This window comes from Protopterus annectens, chromosome 11.part0 (assembly GCF_019279795.1).
Source record: "Protopterus annectens isolate FY-2018-M chromosome 11.part0, PAN1.0, whole genome shotgun sequence".
Taxonomy (NCBI): Eukaryota; Metazoa; Chordata; order Ceratodontiformes; family Protopteridae; genus Protopterus; species Protopterus annectens.
The window spans coordinates 901,708,722-901,729,636 of NC_056745.1; the positions used below are offsets into that span (position 1 = coordinate 901,708,722).

The following is a 20,915-nucleotide window of genomic DNA, read 5'->3' on the forward strand; positions in this document are numbered from 1 at the left end:
TAGTGTGACCGTGATTATTGTCATGTACCATTGGCCAGCTCACAACCACCTTTATGTACTCTGCCACTTATGAGATGGATTTACAGTGGCACAGTGTTACATTAGCAAACTGTAGCATCCACAGGGGAAAAAAACATTTGGGTCACGCAGTGATAACATAATGCTAAAATAACTGCAGTATCTCACAGCTGGTGTGCAAATTCCCCTGTATTGCATGTCTTTGATAGTGTGCTTTGTACATTGTGTAACTAGATATATCGGATATTTGAGGCCATCTGTGAGTCTGTCTTTCACAATCATACTGTGTATACTACCCTTCAAAGACAAATATATGATGTGTAGCTATGCATTGTTATTTTGCACTTCAACCACTTTTTAGCATAAACATCTAGCTAATAAACAGTGGTGATGTCATCCATTTAACTGTGCACTAACCCAGTTGTACCTCAGTATATCATGTGGCACATGTGATTCAGGCACTAATCCGTAGTTTGTGATCTTAGGTAGTAAGTTTAAATCCAACCATTACTGCTCAGACTATGTTATATCAGACTTATTGTGACTGTACATGTCACTAACACTGTTGTCCAACACATCTGCTGTGTGCACACATAGATGGTTTACTCCTTTTACAAAAAGCTATGATAATTTCTCATATAGCACTGCTTTTATTCAGAATAATGATGACATCTGATTACATTTTCCTTACATAACTTATGTAGGAAGAGTTATCCTCTGGCACAAGGAAATGAGATGACATGCTGTATGTTGTTGCCTTAGTACAGCAATTGCAGGCACACATATCCCTTGCAGCAATAACATGATGTAATGCCTTGTCATATGGACATATCTCACAATTATAGTGGCATTTCTACCATGGTATATTCATCCTATACAACATCATGCATTTTCTGTTGTCAGATGCTCATGTGTTTAACATCATTCAGTGGCTGTTAACATTGTTGAGCCTTATACTGTAATGCATGAATGACATCCACATTTATGAAGTGTACTTTTAACATGGGAGAGGTGTCCACCATCCCTTTTATCTCAAAGAGATTGTTTATGACACATACATATGATGTAATAAGATGACACAGGTGGAGTGTCACAGTTGTGTTAAGACTTCCACTGTGGCACTTTTGGTTCATCCACATGTAATTAGTTGGTAGAATCACGCAACTTGCTGTTCAATTCCTATAAGGGCAACATTACATGAATGTACTGAAGTTACATAAACACCATTGTATCTAGTGATTACTATCCATTTTTATGTTGGACAATGATATAGCATCAAAGGTTGTGACTGCATGGCAGTGAAATGGTTATTTGGGCATTATCTGGGGCATATCGTGCTGTGCATTCTCCTGTGGCATGTTCATTGAGTATTGGCTTGTATAGCATACCTATACAGATAGATTGTGTTTCAATTTTGGGACAGTATGTGTACTTCACAATGGATCACAAAAACGATGGAAGGTAGCACACCAACGACTATAAATCCACCAAAATGCTACTAGAGTCGCAGAAAGAGTGCCAAAAAAGATTTTATATTGAATTTATTAACGCTCTTCACATAACCATACAGAAACACGCGTTTTCGTCCCTCTCCACCAGGACTTCATCAGACAACTACCTATTAAAACCTTTCCATTTTTATACTTTAATTAATAACAAATTATCCAATAAATTCATCCATACAATTAAAAATAAGATTCAAATACACCAATCCTGTTTGACCATTCATGAATATTTAACAGGACTAATACATATTCATATATCAAGACTTCTGAAATCATTCAAAGACTCTTGTGAAACAGCTCCATCTAGTGTGCAAATTCTGCAATACCATACCAAATTTCATTTTTACACTTACAAAAATAATAACAATTATAAAAATTAATTGACCTATTTATAACTTACTATAACAATCTAAATAAATATTGTTAGATTACTTATAAATAAATAAATAAATTTTATATAATTTATACATAATTTATAATAAACATATTAATATATTTAAAATGTATTTAAAATGTTAAAATATCAAATTAAAATATTGTTGTTGTTACCAGGATCATTCTTATTGAAACTTCATTCATTTTTTCATACTTTGTTAGCCTTTAGCTTTAATAATGGTTTCACAGAAACCATATCATTAAGACCCGGTTTTCTACTTGCATCTAATCTCACTTGCCACCACAGTTCCTTATTCTCCAGAATGTCTTCCCATGGGCCCCCTCTTATATCACGTTTGACTTGCTCTATTATAAACCATAAATAATTAGCTTCCTTACAGTCTATACAATGCTTATATAAAGCATTTGTCTCTTTAGACCTACTAATGTCGTAAATGTGTTCATATATACGTCTTTTTAGGGACCTCTCAGTCTTCCCTATATAAAATGAAAAACATTTCTGACAAATAGCTATATATACCACTCCTTGGGTGTCACAACTATAATGATCCCTACCTCTTAATTTCATATTCCTACTTACAATACTTATCTTTTCTGCGTTCATTATATATGGACATTGTTTGCACCTTCCACATTTGAAGGTGCCTTTCTTCCTATAACATGTTACTCTATTATTCATTGTTTTACTTTTAAACATGTTACGTATACATATTGGATTTTTATATATGACAAGGGGTGTCATATATTTAATTTCTTCCATATCTGTGAAGGATATAAATTTCTCCCATTCCTTATTTATTATACTTTTTATATTCCTATTAATAGAATTGAACTCTACTATTAATCTTTTTTGTGTATTTTTATCATTCCCTTTTCCACACTTATTTTCATTCAAGTTCATATTCTCCATTATTCCTTTGATGGGTTGAAATCTATCCTTCCTACCAATTTCCACTTCTTTCCTAATGTCCTGAATAAAATTAATTGGATAACCCCTTTCTAGGAACATAGTTTCCAATTTATCACATTCTTGTGTGAAGTCTATGTCCCTACTCGTCATCCTTGAACCCCTCACAAACTGTCCTTTGACTATGTTTTTCTTACAATGTGAGGGGTGGGAACTATTATAATGCAGGTAGGAATTACAATATGTGGCTTTTCTAAAAACCCTAGTTTCAAATTTTTGGTCTATTTTAATAACCTCTACATCTAAGTAGTTTAAAATGTCCTTATTTATGACATACGTAAATTTCAAGAACTTTGTAGACAAACTAATATATTCAAAGAACTCATGGAATTTTTGTATTCCTCCAGTCCAGAAAATCACTATATCATCCAAGAATCTGTGGTATAATGTCCAGTATTTATTAAAACTGGAATTAATGACATATTTTTCTTCCCATTTTGAAAGAACTATATTCGCATACGTGGGAGCACATGCTGCTCCCATGGACACCCCACTAATTTGTTGATAAAATTCACCATCGAATATTAAAAAATTATATTTCAATACGGTATCCATGAGAGCAACTGTAGCTACCTTATCTTCGTGTGTCATTTTATGATCTAAATAGATGCTTTCCTCAAAATAATCCATCCCTTCCTTATAAGGGATACAAGAAAACAGGTCTATAATGTCAATTGTTATAAATATTAAATCTTCTTTATATACTTCAGGTGTGAGTTCCCTTAAAAAGTCCCATGAATCTTTTAATATAGTTTTATTGTCGACCCAAATGTGCTTTGCTTTTTCATCTACGTATTTAGCCAAGGGTACTGTCTTAGCTCCCTCAGATGTAACTATGGGTCTAAGGGGGGGGGGGGTTATCTTCATCCTTATGAGTTTTGGGAATCCCGAAGATAGTGGCTATTCTCGGGTTTCTATTTTCAAGATATCTATGTGTCCTAACATCAATTACTTTCTCAATTAACAAGTTTTCTAACACCATATCAATCTTTTTATATGCTATTTCAATTTCATTCTTTGATACTATACTGTATTTACTTTCGTCTCCCAAAATAGAATTCATTTTAGCTTCATACAATATTTTATCCATGATTACAATACCCCCTCCCTTATCCGGTTTCATGATTCTCACACTCTCATTATATTTTAATTCATTTAATATTTCATTTTCCTTTTCTGTCAAATTATAATTAAGTCTATTATTGCCCCTTACTTTTCTAACTTCTTTTTCTAATACATGTTCTAAGTTCTTAAGCTGCGGTAAAAGTGGTGGGTTATATACAGAACTCCTAGTCAATCTTACCCCTTCACTCTCATTTCTTTTAAACCCAGCTCTTGTAGTTAGGATAGACAAATTAATTTTCCTAATAAATAATTTGATATCTAATATAGTTCCTGCTACTTCCCCTTTCTTAGTTGGAATATACTTTAAACCCTTACTCAACAAATTAAAATGATCCTTAGTTAACAAAACATCACTGAAGTTATAAATAGAGAAACCTCTATATGTACCTTTGTCTTTATTAAAAATAATATCTTGGGAATCATTCAACTTTGTACTGGATGAGGGGATACAACTTAATATCTTCCCCTCCCCCTTCTCCCCCCTCTCATGTGAAAATTTCCTCTCTTAGCCTGGGGTGGTTGAACTTCATCTCCATTGTTCCTTAAAGGGGGAAATTCTTCATCATACATTTCCATTCTCCCCCATCCCTCTTCGTTGTCTCTCTTATTATAATTCTGTTGATGAAACATTTGATTCTTAAAAGTATAATTGTTTCTTTTACTATTGATGTATGCAGGTTTGGGGTAACTGGTATTATTATTATATTCTTTGATATCCCTATCCAGTTTTCCCATTTTGCGCTGTATGATAATTTCACATTTAGAGTCTATGTCATTTCGAATCTTAAAATACTTTTCTTTCTCTTCTCCAATATTGAAAATTAAATCATTCTTGATACATAAATCTAATTCATGAATTTCTTTTCCCAATATTTCCTGTCTTCTAACATTGTCGTCTATAATCAGCTGGACTACTTCCAGCCCACATTTATTAAACACTTTCACCAAATTTTCATGAAACAATGAACCATTCTCCACATTATTGGGATATTTATACATCCTAAGCCCCTTAGGGACTATCTCTTTAAATAAACATTCATTGAGATATGCATTCTCAATACTCAATGTCCTGTATTGTGTCATTAGTTTAGTTAGTTCATTTAATTTAGCTGCATAAGAACGACCTTCAGTACGGTTTTTGTAAGCTTGCTGATTGTCATCTTTAAATAAATAATCTTTCTTTAACCACTCATTTGTGGTTTGATATTCCAAAACAACAGTACCTTTAGATAGCAATGAAGACTTCGGTCTAGCCCCCTGCGAACTATAGTTCCTTTCCGTCATTTCAGTTCTTTCCGTTCCTTTCACCAAAACACTAGGCGTTCTCATGGGGTTAAAACTCGTCCCTTCAATGTCCTCAGGGTCGCCGGCTGCATCTTCACCGCCAATAAGCTCCCTCTTTCTTTTGGACGTTGGCCCCAAGAGTCTCTCGGATATACCGCCATCAGAGTGTATCGCTGCCTTACCAGGCAGTAAGGTTTGACACAAAGGAGTAAGCAGGTCGATTAGTTCTGTCAATTGGCCAATGAGCTTACGCGTCTGGCTCACTTCTTCTTGCACTTCCGTACTCATGCTACTGTGTTCAAAATACACAGTCAAACTGCAACTCAGGTCCACCCGATAAACACCAAGAATCACAAAAACGATGGAAGGTAGCACACCAACGACTATAAATCCACCAAAATCAAAGAGATTGTTTATGACACATACATATGATGTAATAAGATGACACAGGTGGAGTGTCACAGTTGTGTTAAGACTTCCACTGTGGCACTTTTGGTTCATCCACATGTAATTAGTTGGTAGAATCACGCAACTTGCTGTTCAATTCCTATAAGGGCAACATTACATGAATGTACTGAAGTTACATAAACACCATTGTATCTAGTGATTACTATCCATTTTTATGTTGGACAATGATATAGCATCAAAGGTTGTGACTGCATGGCAGTGAAATGGTTATTTGGGCATTATCTGGGGCATATCGTGCTGTGCATTCTCCTGTGGCATGTTCATTGAGTATTGGCTTGTATAGCATACCTACACAGATAGATTGTGTTTCAATTTTGGGACAGTATGTGTACTTCACAATGGAAACAGCTTCCTTGTCAAAGAAGCATTGGTGTTATACTGCTCACTGTTGTGTAGACAGTAATGTGTAGCTCCTTCCCAGCATTCTGACTAAATCTAATTGTTTATATTATATTCACAATGCCTTTCTTAATGCATACATTAAATTCAGTTATTTATGACAGCCTCCATTGCTATCTGATGTGGCACATGCAGTCAAAACAGAGTTCTGGAAAAAGCCTAGAATAATAGGCAGATGTTTGAATCTTGTAACATGTCTGTCATACAACAGTGGCTTACACACAGACAATAGTTACAGCACATTTATACAGCCACATTTTTCAGGTCTTGTCATACAAGGTAGGGCATCCATACCCCTTATGATAGGAAAGTGCTGTAAGCCCTTCAAGGGTGTTCTTCACGACATAACTGATATGCGTACTTCTGTGGCATACATGATTGTTATGTATCTGTCTGATATCTGTCTTGGTGTGTGTTCAGAAATGACATGATGCAAATGTTTATTATGTCATTCATTGCTCAGAGGCATTAACTATTCTCAAAAGAATTATGCTCTGTATTGCATTTCCTAATCTAGACATTCCTTTATTACTAATGTTGTTTTTTTGTCACTTTATACAGCTTAACAGCAAATGAGGCAATCTGTAAATGTTACTTACTGTATGGCATGCAGCCCGACCATCAGAAACTGGAATTGGTTCTGTGTTACAACACTTTCTTGTGTGTTGGTGCTGTTGAATTGCTGTTATGTTACTGCACCCTGTTATTCTCTGTGAACATGCCCTATATAATGATGCCTGAGATGTTTGCAAGTTAACAATGTAAAACCTGAAATCATGAAATGTCACCCGATCTGTGTGGCCATTTGTCAGTTATGTATGTTGTGTGCTATTATATTATGATTTAGCATTTACATGACTACACAACACTTGCTTGTCTATTACATGTCTATAGGTGATAAACACCTTTCCTATGAGTGTCACATATTTCTTTGAACTCATGACCAATTGTGATTTACATAACATTACAGCTGTAAGTACATTTGTTCTTATGTATACATGCTGAGGTGGGGAATATAGCTGTGGTGCTGTCTTGTATACATACATTCCCTGTATATACAATTCATGTGCAATAACTGCAGTCTATGCATTCATCCTATAATGTATCTTCCACCCTTGCTGTTACCTTGACTTATCATATTATCAACATGTTTATCAAATACCTTGACTCATATTATTAACATGTTTATCAAATATTATCTCCCTTTTGTTACACTGCAGCTGCATATCCCTATCACACCCTTTGTTAGCACGTCTATTTTTATTTATATGCATAACACTGGTGTTATGTCATTGACATTTTAATTATCATTACATCAATATGGCAGGATTTATGTTAGCAATCTTTCTTTGACACTTCCACACATTGGCCTGTGGTATATGACTACTTTGTACCCATTTCTCTTTCCCTATTAAATTATTATGCAGTGCAAACCATTATTCTTTCTATACAATTCCTCCATTTCACTTTCCTCCTTCCGAATTCAGTGTGCAGAAGTATACTTCTTGCAGCAGCAACATGTAGTGAAGCTCAGATAACCAGTCACAGGAGGGGGGTCAGCTGTACCACCAAGGGGGATAGGAGCAAATGGGCTGGAGAGCTTTTATCTAGCCCAGGAATATTTAGTTCTTGTCCGTGTATTAAAAATGGACAGATTGGATACAGGTACAGAAACCACTGGAGTAGGTCCTATGGGATGTAAAAAATATATTTTATTGAGTGTTTTAGATAAACATACATTATTACAAGATAAACACCATTCTTACACTTGCAAACACAGTATAAATCATTGTACATTGTCAGCATCACTGCATTCTCAGTGATGATTCAATAGTAAATATAATCACATGACATAACATGCATGGATCCCATAACTGTTTATCCATTAACTCTCCAACAAACCGTATAAATTCTAAAGAACTATCTCAATTTCATTGTTGGTATTATCATACCTCACATTTGTACAGTTTACCTGTGTTTATAACCTAAAGACACCCTCCATCTTCTTCTTCTTCTTTCAGCTTTTCCCGGTTAGGGGTCGCCACAGCGGATCACCTTGTCCGCACATTGAATGGCAGTGGAGTTTTACGGTGTCGAGTTGCCAGCCCGGCGCCCAACCTTCCACAGAAGGCACACTCACACGCACACCTAGGGCCAATTTAGAGTGTCCAATCCACCTGCAGCATGTCTTTGGGATGTGGGAGGAAACCGGAGCACCCGGAGGAAACCCACGCGACCACAGGGAGGACATGCAGACTCCACACAGAAGGCACCCCAGCCAAGGATCGAACCGGAGAACCTCTTGCTGTGAGGCAGCAATGCTAACCACTGCACCACCGTGGCCGCCCATAACCTAAAGACACCCTCCATAACAACACATATTAATCTTCATTATGCATCCTGTTTTTAATGACAGACGAGAGTCCTTAGCAACCATATGGCACACATGGCCTTATAAATTCACCCCACTTCTCCTTGTACCATTTCAAACCAGGGTGTGCCTTTGATGCATACCGACACTTCAAAGAGAAAACGAACACATACCCACTCACATAGATACATATTGCTCTGCCCCTTTTGACATGCCACAACTATTTCATAATGTCATCTACTGTGATTTCTGCAATTTAACAAATGAGAGCATTACTTTATATCTAAATATATACCAAAGATAGAATATAATAGAACTAAGATATGATTCAGAAAAACAAATAAAAGAATTTTATCTAGACCACCATTTTCTGAGACTTGGTCATCCACATGGAGCAAAAATACAAACTGACCAAAAATAAACAAACAAAATGCTCCAAAAGCATACAGGAATTCAGCAATGCATTCATCCTACAGTAATTTAGTATTATAAATGAAAAGTCTTTCTGACTGGTCATGTAGATTGTCACTACAAAGTTAAAGAAGAATAAGAAACAATCAGGCAACAAAGAAAGCAAGAAATTTGCAGTAAGACAGTCAGACTTCCTTTACCAGCAACAAAATACAATCCCAAGGGCAGATCTTTGTTTCATAAAAAGGGCCAGGGCTCTAAGCCTCTGTTTAAACATTAGTGCATTGTAGTTTAATTAAAATGAAACCAGAGTGCTGCTGCCTTCTGTGTCTATATTGCAAAGTGTGCCAGTCATAAATTTTAGAGACTACTTTTATATTTGCATGAATATTTAATGTGAAAGCCTATTAGTACTACATAAATTAGATAGCTGTATTCAACTTGTACTACACTGTTTAATTTAAACATTGAGGTTCATAATATTTTATGCTATCTTAACACTAAAATGTTATAGCAGGAAAACTAATATGGTTGGCTTTGTATATTACAAACTATAATAAATCATAAATGCTGAAAAAAGGGGTTTACTATTAAAAGCTTCTCATTTTGCATAAAAAGTTTTACTGTTATTTTACTGCATGGAGGATTTGTGATCCAAAACTGAATTATCAGTAGAGGGAAAAGAACAGTTTGCCACAGTTTAAAAGAAGAATTATTTTTTTAATAAAATATGTTGAAGGAGGATTGAGGAAATGGCACAGAAATGGAACCTGAATGGCTGGTGCAAGGGGGGGGGGGGGTCATGCATCGTGCATCTGGCCACCTTGTTGGTGTGCCAGTAGCAGTAACATCCTTTTTTTTCTTTTTGCTGTTCAGTGGAAGAGCTGGGGAGGTATAAATCTAGCTATGGTAAGCCAATCATTTATAATGTAGGGATCGGCTTATTACAGTGAAGTGTTTTTTTTTTTTTGTTTTATTTGCTGTTCACTTGAAGAGCTGAGGCATAGAGTACAGGTTCATATCATTGGCCCAGGGCACTGGTTGAACCAACTACACCTCTGATACTGTACAATGAAAAAGACCTATTATGCTGTCTTCTTCTTAGCTTTGGGGGTAAGTGGGGTAATCAAAAAACTTCTCTTACATATTTTCTCTCTCTCTCTCTCTCTCTCTCTCTCTCTCTCTCTCTCTCTCTCTCTCTCTCTCTCTCTGAGTTCAACTTTGAACACTGAGTAAGTGTCATACTTTAATACCTCATTCAGTGCTTTGGAAATCACTACTAAATCTTAGGGAATGTTCCTCTCCCCTTGGGACTCCACATTTACTCCTCTTTTTAATTACTTATTTTCCTTTAGAACTCTGGTATACTATGTATTTTTATGTTTACCTTCTCCCCTGGCACGCCTGCAATATGATGCTGTATTAAATTCGTTCTACTAGGAAGTTCCAAAAACTCTTTATATATTAGTAAAACTCTTGTTTCTTGTGTCTTGTTTATGGGCATTAGACAAAGTATCATCTAACTAAAAAGCAAGGCTAGACTTCCCTAATACCTCACTATTGATTTCTGTTTAAGCTCACAAGCTGACTACAGAAGCTTCAACTTTCATGCATGGTTTTAGCACATTGTGATATGTTTGTTCTGGTTTTCTCTTTCCGGTCTGTCTTTTTTCTTAGTTCACTTTGTTGATTTTCTCTGCCATATCAAAAAGTCCTTGCCATTTCACTAGGAAGTAATTTTCAGAAGAGGAAACTATTACTTACATTTTGTCCAGTTTTAAACTAAGTATACCATTTTTACTGTACACCTTCTGCTTCACCACCCGTGCTGCTGCATATGTTCCTTAACTATTCGCCTAACAATTTTAAAGGACAACAACGGGATTCTATTATTAAATACTCAACTTCTCTGCCTTTTTTTCTTCCTATTTACAGTCCCTGCTATGAATAAACAACAATACAGCATTTAAAATATTTTAAATTAACTGTTTCTCTCTACTAGCACAGTACCCTACTGTACTGCAGTGGTTTCACTTTCAAAAAAACATTTATCCCACCCTGGAAAAGCTTGCTATAGTCTCCAATTCATTTTTGTGATCAAGGCCAATGAATACAGGTAGTTTTCTGGCCAATTCCCCTCCACAAATTGACATCACCATGACCATCCTAAAAAAAACACCCATGCTGTAATGTCATAGCTCCCTGGTCCTTCCCCTACCCATACAGAAAGTAAAGATTAGAACCAAGGAAATGGTACATGAGTCAAGTCTCCTGCTGTGAGTTGCCAATAACAGCAGATAGCTCAAATTACCATTATCACTTTGACAGCTAGGGAAGTTAGGTGTGAAGGGGATGGGAGATGAGTCGAAGTATTACACATAGCCGGCCTTAGGCATAGGCCAACTAGGCGGCTGCCTAGGGCGCCGCTCTAGCAGGGGCACTTTTCCAGTATTTATTTAATGTAGTTAGACCAGGATGGGGGCACCGGGTGGTGTAGTGGGGGGCGCCGTGGAGCCCTTTTGCCTAAGGCACCAGTTGACCTAAGGCCGCTCCATGGTTCACAAAAGACTGCAGTTTAGCCATTCTAAAAAGAAGCAGCAGTAAAAAGCACTTCAAAACTCTGTTCTGAGGCATTTGCACTGTTTGTGTTTTAAGTAGTCATTGAACAGCATGAAATGTTACTTAAAACCAACTGACTAAAAGACAGCAGTGTATGCATGTGAAATCAATGCAGTGACAGGAGCTTTAGGAAGAAAGAGGCCTACATGATGTAATTTTTTACAGACAAGCACTGCCTTGTGGGATACCTAGAGGCAGACTAAACAATCCTGATCACTTCAGGAAGCTAGGGCCCATGTGGTCAGACTCAGAAATTATGTATAAAAATATTTAAAAACCTGTAAATAGTCCCAGAGTGATGTTAAAATGTAGGAAACTGTGATGAAATAAACATGTCTTTTGAGTCTGTGGGTGTGGTTCTCCTTTAACTTATCTTGAAGATATATAAAGTGTGCTGTCACTCTTCTAAACAAGGATGTTTCCTCTTCCAAGTGTCCTTTGCAATGTCAAACAAGCCTCAGAAATGTTTATCATACAATAATTAAAATTAGGAATGTCTGCTCTGGAGAAAAGTAGCAGTAGTTCTCTGTTTATAGCCTTATCATTGAATATTCACAGTAGTGCTGCTTCAGGAAACTCAGAGGCAGAGTCATTCAATGGAATATATAATGGCAGCCATTACTGGTCTTTACTGATGGGCCTACAATATCAATGGCTATCTGGTTAAATAGGATTTCAGTAATAGGCTTAGGTATCAGCAGACATCTTAACCCAGGATGTAGTAATGCATTTGACATTCTAGGCAAGTTACACTGAAGTTTGCAATGTGTTTCACTACACCTGTTCAATAAGATCTAGCTAAAATTCTAGCTTTGATTTTGACCATCCCTAAATGTCATCACAAAATAAGACTGTGCCAGAAAATATGTATCTAACATATGGTGCAATACTTTGTATTTGTCTTTGTTTACCATGTAGAGCAAATCATTATTTAACTAAAATATGAGTATGGAATGGGCCAATCTACTCATATGTTCCCGTTCTGTTCTGTCCAGATTTTCTCTAGCCCTATTTACTGTAATGTTATTCCAGTCTGCTTTCCTAAAATTTTCATTCTTTATCTGAAAATCTGCCGAGTCAGGAACAGTTGGTTTTATAGGTTCATAGGTAGGTACTAGGCTATTGGCCCAAGGGGCTATATAAGCCTAGCCAAAAAGGTACCCTGGCTTTCGCCACCCAAGAAAATTATTTTCCTGTGCCCTTGTCGAGCAGAGCCATAGAAGTGATCCCGGGGTGAATTTCCTATCTCCCATCCAATCATCAAGATTTTTCTTGAAGAGTGATAATGAGGAGCTTGTTTGATATAGTTTGTTCCAGAGTATGGAAAGTCTCTGGGACAGGAATCTATCCCTCCAGCATGTTCTGTTTATTGTGGTGACAAGGTTTAGGTCCCTAGAGCATGTAGCTCAGAGGGATTAGGATTTCTTTACGTGGAGCATGTCCAGCAGCTCTGCGTTTGACGTAGCTTTGTATGTTAGACAGAGATCGCCTCTGAGTAGGCGATATGTGACGGAGTAAAGCTGGAGTTTTTTCAGTACATTAATGTGAAGTAGAGGTTGTAGCTTCTTTGAATATGAATTCAGGTATAGGTGTTTCTTCATTTATTTCTTCCTCTACAAAAGACAAATCATACCAAGACTTCTACTTTTTTTGATCCATAATGTTTGCCTAAGTAACGTCTGTATGTTAAGTGCCTGCTACTTTGAGTCCTATTTGACATTTCAGAGGTTAACAGTGGACTCTATTCAAGTTCCATTTTTTCTTAGTGGATTTATCAATAAAGATCTCTTCTTCATTGTCTCCACACAGACATCCTTCATTATATTAAAGACTGGAATCTTCTGACAAAGTTCCATGTCACTCACTATGTATGCTTCCTTTTCAGTTTTTTGCACTGACTTTTCTCTGGTACTACTAGATAACTTGTTTATGGTAATATACAGGTTCTTCTTGCCCTTCTTGTCAAAACCAGATTGTAATTCCTTTTAGAGTATCTGCATCTATTCTATTCCTTTATCAGGACTATGTATTTTGAACAGTGTATCTGTCAGGCTGCTGCTGCCTGATCATTCCTAGGGCTATATTCAGGACCAAGTACGGTTACTACCTTTACATCCTGACATTTCCTGATATTAAGCCACACCCCTGATTTAATGTAGCCATCCTCTCTTTGCATTAGGTGACTCCACCCCTTTTAACAAACTACATCTCAATATGCCTAGTTCAAATAACATATTCAACGACTATATGCAGTAAAGTACAATAAGCCATAAACAACATGTAAACATAAGCATTGGACACTAACAAATGAAATAGTGACAACAGCCGTGTTTCAGCTCTGAAGTTTGATGGTGAGGAAAATTAAAACAAATAATGACAATGTTGGTCCTCAGACCCCACACAAGCTATGCAGACTTCCTCTGCACACTTCTTAAGTTTGATTGCAAGGAAAGTTAAAGAAATAATGACTATACTGTCCAATCCCCCACCCTGCACACACACACACACACCTTACTACAATGTCTTTCTGTCCCGCTATACTCAGGGCAGGCTTTACAGTAGTAGAGGTCTGTGGTAGAGGCTCCTACTAAAGCTTGTGTCAAAATCCATGTATGTAACCTGGGTTTGGGGGCCACCAAAAGCGTTGAGGGTCTAGATGTATTGTAATGAATTTTATGCCTAAATTTTTGAAATGTAAGTATTTTTATACTACCCAGAAGAGTTGTGCATCTGCCTGCCAATACTCTGAGCCCACAGATAAAATAAATTATTTTCTTGCAGATATGTGCATGAACGCGCACACACACACACACACACACACACACACACACACACACACACACACACACACACACTACATATCTACGTACAGGCAAATTGGAGGAATGAAATTCATATATGTTATGTGTTTGGGGTGTTGGAGAAAACCAGCACCTATAAATAGAACACACACTGAGACAGTGGACATGCAGACTCTACACAGAAGGCAATGGCTAGGGACAAAGAGCACTCCAGGAAGGAAAATTCCAAAAAATATTTATTAGATACAATAATGTTAGCGTTTTCGTACAGAATAATATCTGTACTTCTTCAGACAGAAAAACATCACCAATATACTCACTTAAATACAACCCCTCAATTAATAACTCCACCTGTTATAATCACATGATCAGATTGAAATGAATTAATTTAAAAATGCTCAGTTTATCCATTAAAAACTTCTAAGTATGCGAATAATGAAGACATTTAGTTTAAATATGTATATATATAAATATATTTAAAAAATACATATAAACTACTTATGAAATACAAAATATATCATATAAAGATCATATAAAAACTTATAAAAACTTGTAAAAACTAAGCTCTATCTCATTAGGCTCCTCAATTTTAATATACATGCTACTGAGAAAATAAAAGGGTTAGTTAAGGGCATACACAGATCTCCCCATCCAGCACTTATAGCAACATTATTGACTGTATATATCTCAACAGGTCCACTTTATAATTTCGAAATACTGAAATCCCAAATTTCAGTATTTCAAAATTATATACCCGAATCACAAAATCACGAAAACACAGAAGCGCAAAATTCAAAATTCCGAAACTCTGAGATTTTGAATTAGAGCTTCTGGTGGTGCAGTGTGTGAATGAATGGGTGGAAGTTTAGGTAAGTATGTATGTGTATGTGTGCTGGTTATGGGCTTTAGTGTGTGTCAGTGTGTGTTGTGACTGTGATGTATGTGTGTGTGTGTGTGTGTGTGTGTGTGTGTGTGTGTGTGTGTGTGTGTGTGTGTGTGTGTGAGGGACTGTGAAATGTGTGGGTGTGAGTTTCCTTTGTGTCTGTGCGATCTAGGAGTTAGTATATTTAAGTACGGGGATGTGTGGGGCACAGCCCCTCACATGGGGGGTGCAGGGGGGGTTGCCCCCCAACTTATCTGTAGTGTAGGATTATCTGATTGATTGTGGGGGAAGTTTTGTGTATGTGCATGTGTGTGCTGTATGTGTATTGTACGTTTGGGATTTTAAATTTTGTGGTTATGGGGTTTTGGGATTTAGTGTTTTCGGCTTTGTAAGTTCAAAATACTGAAATTCGGGATTGCAAAGTGAATCCATCTCAAGACATCTGATTATGATAAAAAATTAAAGACCACAGTATAGAATAAACCATTAAACTAGCAAACATCAAGACCAGTCTTTTTCATCTCCATAAAGCTCCTCATCCCAGCAATTATAAACATTTTTGTTGAGCTTACCCCTCAGGTATTTGACAACAATATAAATGTAACAAGAATTATAGCTCTATGCTACTCACAAAAAAGTGGTAACCACAAACCACGCAGACCTTAGCACAAGAATCAAGGATATTTTCAAGGATATTTTCCAGGCCATCTTGGATTGGAAGAGGCCTATCTGTACTTTTATGAGAGAATTGTGTTTGATTGGCACCTGACTGGTAAAGGGAGGCCGATCTAGTGCTTGGAATAAGCATCCTCACTGGTTCTTTTGAATTTTGTTAGAGTTTTTTGTTCAAGTTTTAGCTTCTGCTATTTAGGTCCTGCATCCGAGCAGAGTTCTGCTTGTTTGTACCAAGCTGAGCTGAGGTGGGCTATCAGCCAAAACTCTGATCTGAGATACCAGATGACTAGAGGCTTTTGAGTTTCCAAAAAACATAAGTTGCCTATTTTTCTGCTTATTTATACTATTTACTGCATTTTTTATTGCCTGCTGCATACTTTTATACTGTATTTATTTACTGTGTACTAAACTACACTGTTATACTGCAACTGACTGCTACACTATGCCTGTAAAATAGAAGTTTATTGCTGTTTTACTGTTTAGCAAGCTTTTTTATTGTTTCCACTGTTTGTTAAGTATTTACTGGTATTTTTGCACTGTTTTAAAGCTGTCTGTTCTGCCTGCTCTACTTTTCCCACCAAGCAGTACTTAATTAACTGATCTGTTAACTGTTTAAATCATTCTTTAGAGCTTCCTGGATGATTTTCTGCTGTTTTAAACATTTTTGTTCAGTGTCTCACTGCTATTTTTCTGCTTTGCTAAATATTCTCTAGTATTTCTCACTGAAACTAGGGTAGCTACTAGCTGTAGCATAGTCCATATCCAGGCCTGCTGCTTCTGGAACTGTTTGTCGTGGTCTGTTTGTTCTGAGAACATTTTCCAGGCATCTTGAATTGGAAGGGGCCTAGCTGCACTTTAGTGAGAGAACTGTGTTTGACGGTCACCTGACTGGTAAAGGGAGGCCAGTCTAGGGCTTGGAATAAGCATCTTCATTGCTCCTTTTGAATTTTGTTATTTTTTTTTTCAAGTTTTAGCTTCTGGTATTTACGCCCTGCATCTAAGCAGGTTTCTGCTTGTTTCTACTGAGCTGAAGTGACGTGAGCTAAAAGCCACAACTCTGAGCTGAGATACCAGATGACTAGGGGCTTCTGAGCTTTCTAAAAACATATGTTGACTATTTTTCTGTTTATTTATGCTATTTACTGCAATTTTTATTACTTGTCACCTACTTTTATACTGTATTTATTTACTGTGTACTAAACTACACTATACTGCAATTGGTTACTACACTGTGCCTGTAAAATCAAATTTTATTGCTATCACTGTTAAGCAAGCTTTTTTGTTGTTTCCACTGTTTGTTAAGTATTTACTGGTATTTTTTCACTGTTTTAAAGCTATCTGTTCTGCCTGCTCTGGTCCCCCCCCCCCCCCCCAAGCAGTACTTAATTATCTGATCTGTTAACTGTTTACATCATTATTTAGAGCCTCCTGGCTGAGTTTCTGCTGCTTTAAACATTTTTTTTCAGTTTCTCACTGCTACTTTTCTGCTGTATTAAATATTCTGTAGTGTTTCCCGCTGAAGCTAGGGTAGCTAGTAGCTGTAGCATAGTCCAGAGCCAGGCCTGCTGTTTCTGGAACTGTTTGTAGTGGTTTGTTTGTTCGGAACAAATTTTCCAGGCTATCTTGGAATGGAAGGGGCCTATCTGCACTTTTGAGAGAGAATAGTCTTTGACTGGCACCTGACTGGTAAAGGGAGGCTGGTCTAGGACTTGGAATAAGCATCCTCATTGGTCGTTTTGAATTTTGTTAGAGTTTTTTTTTTCAAGTTTTAGCTTCTGGCATTTAGGCCCTGCATATGAGCAGGTTTCTGCTTGTTTGCATGTCAAGCAGCACCACGCACTACCGCTCAACTGTGCGCCAAAGTCGGCAGTTAAAGTCAACAAATTTTCCCTTAAAACCCAGGCAGAAATATCTATTCGCCAAGCTCCTCCATAATCGTTTCTGAAAAGCCACCCCTAGTGACAACAGTCTTCAACCTAGCTTTATGAACAGTTGTACTACCCTTCTTTCTCCTGCCAACCTTGTTGACTTGGGTCTCTTGAGGCAGTGTTGCAATTGCCTCATGTAAGCATATAACCCACTACTAATAACACAGTCTAGTACAGAGTGCGAGAGATTTATTTACATCAAGAATCTAGAATCCATGCTCTCTCTCACTCAAAACAGTAACATAGAGAAGGTTGTCAACTCACTCACCACTACATATTCACATAGTACCACTATTCATACACATACCACTACTCATACACATAGTATGTATCAAAAAAGTAATACCAAATATGCAGAGGTTCTCTCGAAAAACTTACCAAAACACCAGAGACCTCCAAAGCACAAGTCTGCTACAGCTAACACATTCTCCACAGCACCCATGACACATAGTAACACCAGTGTTTCAGCCATCAAGCCCATAAGACATAATACACAAAAAAATAATTTTCTTGTCATTGGAGACTCAATAGTGAGACACACATATGTCTCACTCACCAAGTTGGACAAGGAGAAAGTCACAGTCAGCTGTCTGTCCAGTACCAGGATTCAACAAATCAATCATGCACTCAGGTCTCTCAGTAACAAGTACCATTATGACTCTGTCCTAGTTCATGTTGGTGTGAATGACCTCAGATGTACCTCAGTGGACTTTATGAAGAGAGACATGGTCGAACTCTCTGATTATGTGTCCCAGGCAGGTATCTCCCTAACCTTGAGCAGCATACTACGCTCACCTAGAATGGTACCACAGTATAAACACAAATGATTGATTTCAATAATTGGCTTAGTTTTGGGTGTTATTCCAAGGGGATCCAGTTCCTGTCTGCCTAGGAAGCCATGGTTTGAGTGCTTCTATTGTAATTATCCCAATCAGATCAAGCCCAGTTCTCCTGGGTGGCATCTCTTATGAAGACAATGAAGTGCAATTTGATGTTATCATCCTTACAGAGATTCTTTAGTGGTGGTGTGGTCTTTGTATGGTCATTTATTCATAGAGACTGATAAAAATGTTAGTCTGTAGCTTCACTCCCATCCTTAAAAGACAGACTTCTCTTCTGAAGAGCCATCACATGGTGATGAATATGTATGTTGGTCTGTACCAGAGGGTCTATGAGTTTCTCCATGTTTTGAAAAATATAGCAGTTCACTCACTGAACAGAAAAAAATTCACCATTGCTTTCTGGGTGGGATAAAACAGAAAATAGCAATGGTTCTCTCTTTCCAAGTGCAGGAATAGAAAAACGCAGTACAGTTTGGTATATACTCACCAAACTGTGCCCACTGAAAATCATAGTGTATCAAGCAGCAATCACTGGAGACAGTTTCTTTGTGTGAAGTGCGGTTTATCTGTGGTAAAAAACAAAGTAAAGTTAATTTTTAACTTCAATCAAAACACGTTTCTTTTCCTTTCACAAGTTTCTTGTTATTTACAGTCCAAGTCCACTTTTTAAACACTCACCATGAAATACAGGATTCGTTACAGTTCACTGGCTGGGTATAGCAGCCCTAGTAAAGCTGCCTAAAATACATCAACAATTTGGCTCCTGATGCTTCCTTGGGTAAATCCTGGTACGGTTCGAGTAAATCCACAGGTAAGTATCTGATGCTGCACAGCTTCCTCTGGTCAGGGTTCCTCAAGAGTCTTGGTCACAAAATCTTTGTCTATGAGAGATAAACATTTTTAGCACCAAAAGCATTTCAATCATTCTTTTCACCACACCCTTCAGGTGCTTTACTTCAAACCATATCACTACAAAGATTTACTAATATGTCACGTACACACAACTCTGTCAGTTTTACCATAATATGGGGTGCATAGACGATACATCAAAATAGCATTTCTGGTATATCAGTACCCGCAATAGCTATATAAACTGTTAGTATGTCTGCTTTTACAGCTCAACATATCTTCAAAAAGCATAAAGTCATTTTTAAATTAAAAAAAAAACTTTAATTTCAGTCTACCATAAAATATTTAAAGTTGCTGAATGGCGGGCATCTGCTGAAAGTTGTTTACAACAAGGCACAGGAAAAGCTGCACAAAGGCTGGGTCAGTGGCATAGAGATGTTAGCCCTGACTGTTCCCCAGATTATATGAGCTCTGCTTGTGCCTTGATCACTGGAGCAGCCTGCCAAGGAAGAATAAAAATGAGCAGCCAGTGCTTTCTTACCCATCCTGGGGGAGGGTGTTAGTCCAGCCCCAACACAGGAGTCAGTCAATCCCCTAAATCCAGGTAAACTTTCAGGGATCCCTATACTTTCCACTTTGCTGACATTTTGTTAGAAATACCCCTGTGTCCCTGAACCCTGTGCCACTCTTTCCCCTTCACTGAGACTATAAACAAGAAATCTTTAACACTACAGTTTATGAAATAATTAACTAGCTTGGTGGTAGTATTTGACTGGACATAACTCTTCTTCTTCTTTTCTCACTGTGCCCACTTTCTTTATTCAAGATGACCACACATCTCTCAAACAGCATCTTTTTATTTTTTAATATTTTTATTGAATTTTTCAAATAGATATATTTTTTCTACAACTTTAAAATTTTTATATACAATTTATACAGGTTAACAACAAATAACTTCAACAATCATAATATAACAACAAAACAAAACTATTTACATGGCTGTCTAGTTTAACAGGTAAGATTTACACCCTTACAATCAAGATTCATCATATAAGATATTACAAATGCCATCTGTAAGAATCTTTGCATATAGGCGTTTTTCTGTATTTCAGGAATCTCAAAAAAATATAAACATTATTTTGTTAGCTGTGGTTCTTCACGTGTGCAGATCTGACCCTAAGAAATCTGATGTATTTTTCTTACCTCCACATCTTCTTCCACATTTCTTATGCTGTTTTATGTATTTATTTATTTATTTATTTATTTATTTGAATTTGTTTACTGGGCTAGAGCACTGATGATTTCTGATCAACTTCCATATCAATTTTGGAACAAAAAATGACCAGACATACAAAATAGACAAGATTACAATAA

General features: G+C 37.0%; 1 long non-coding RNA gene across 2 annotated transcripts in view; it reads right to left on the minus strand.

Annotated features, from left to right (window-relative positions):
* Positions 1 to 5,931: 5,931 nt before the first annotated feature.
* LOC122815631 overlaps positions 5,932 to 20,915 on the minus strand; it is a 60,611-nt gene continuing 45,627 nt past the window's right edge. For both annotated transcript variants that reach the window (XR_006366976.1, XR_006366977.1), the window contains exons 2-4: positions 19,371 to 19,573; positions 19,180 to 19,258; positions 5,932 to 7,851 (exon numbers count right to left, since the gene is read on the minus strand). This is a non-coding gene — a long non-coding RNA (uncharacterized LOC122815631). The remainder of the gene's footprint in view (positions 7,852 to 19,179; positions 19,259 to 19,370; positions 19,574 to 20,915) is intronic.